Here is a 1,341-nt window from a genome sequence, read left to right as displayed (position 1 = left end):
TAGTGTCCCAGCCTGTTTTGCCTTTGCTCATAAGCCAATTCCTCCATACCAGGCATCATCCTAGTGAACCTTCTCTGATCAGTCTCCAATGAAATAATATCTTTCCTTAAATGAGGGGACCAAACCAGCTCACTGTACTCCATATGTGGTCTCACCAGCAACTTGTACAAATGCAGCAAGACTTCCCTACTGTCATATTCCAACTTCCTTGAAATATGGGCCAACATTCCAGATTCCCAGCTACTCCCATGTGCTAACTTTCTGTGTTTCGTGGACAAGTATCCTGAAGTCTCTTTGTATTGCAGGTTGCTGAATATTAATAATATTCAATTCATAGAATCATACAGCACAAAAAAGGTCCTTCAAACTGATTATGGGACAGTCCTGTGGAGTCCAGGACGGTTTGAGACACCCTGTTTGAAGGGGGAGGTTTTGATATATATCCATCATCTTTCTGAGATGGAAAGATGCTGGCCAACCATTGCCAGCTATATTTATTTTCTCTGTTTCCTGCAAATTGATCAAATATTTTAGCTTTCAGCAGAATGTTTAGGGATAAGAAACCTGTGCCATGACAAACTTTGAGGTTTACTGCCTGGGAAGCTTTTCGCCCATTCCCGAAGCAGACAGGTCAATAAACAGTACCTTCCATAACCTGCCTGCGGCGCTGTCGGTGGAGGCTGCAACCGGGGATGTTGGCGAAACAGCGTCGCATAGCCTCCTGGTGGTTGTAGTTTGAACGCCCTCTGCCGGACGTCTAATCGCAGTAAGGACATAGTGAAAGAGACTATAACTCCCAGGGAGCAGTACGGGGGGGGGGGGGGAAGAGAGAGAGAGAGTGTAAGAGGCGCGCAGGCGCGTCATTCCCCTTACAGGTTCGAGGATCCTGGAGCGTCCATTCGGGAGCCGGCGCTGGATGAAGGGGAGGGGGAAGGGATTGTCCATTAACGGGGAAACGATCTCACCGCCCGAGCTGGTGCGCAGTCCGTCGCCCGCAAAGCTCCATTCCCCCCTTGGGCGCTCGGGGAAATGTAGTCCGCTGGCGGAACTTCCGGCCCACGCCGGAAACTACGTGTCGCTGGAGCTGGAGCTGGAGCTGGAGGTGCGGGCGAGGGCGCATGCGCGGTGCTGGGGCGGCCAATGTCCGGTCACAGAGCGGAGGGTGAGTGAGTGAGTGGGTGAGTGAGTGAGTGAGGAGAGGGAGACAGGCAGAGGTCAGGGCCGCGAGGCCGAGTCACTCTCACATTGAGGCCTGCACCGGCGCTTGGGCGGAGTCGGGAGGCGGGAGTCGGGAGGGGGTCGGTGGAGAGAGAAGGTCCTGGGGTGGTAGGGGGTTGAGGG

The 1,341-nt window shown here is 53.5% G+C and overlaps 1 protein-coding gene across 2 annotated transcripts in view; it reads left to right on the top strand.

The window, feature by feature from the left end:
* The first annotated feature begins 808 nt into the window (after positions 1 to 808).
* Positions 809 to 1,341, top strand: part of zbtb37 (zinc finger and BTB domain containing 37) — a 27,630-nt gene continuing 27,097 nt past the window's right edge. Inside the window, exon 1 of one of the 2 annotated variants that reach the window (XM_043700034.1) lies at positions 809 to 1,102. The gene's annotated coding sequence lies outside the window, so the exon portion shown is untranslated. Of the gene's footprint in view, positions 1,163 to 1,341 lie in introns of both variants that reach the window. The other variant, XM_043700033.1, reaches the window with a different exon arrangement.

Source organism: Chiloscyllium plagiosum, chromosome 11, assembly GCF_004010195.1.
Source record: "Chiloscyllium plagiosum isolate BGI_BamShark_2017 chromosome 11, ASM401019v2, whole genome shotgun sequence".
NCBI lineage: Eukaryota > Metazoa > Chordata > Chondrichthyes > Orectolobiformes > Hemiscylliidae > Chiloscyllium > Chiloscyllium plagiosum.
This window is presented reverse-complemented; position numbering and strand designations above follow the sequence as displayed.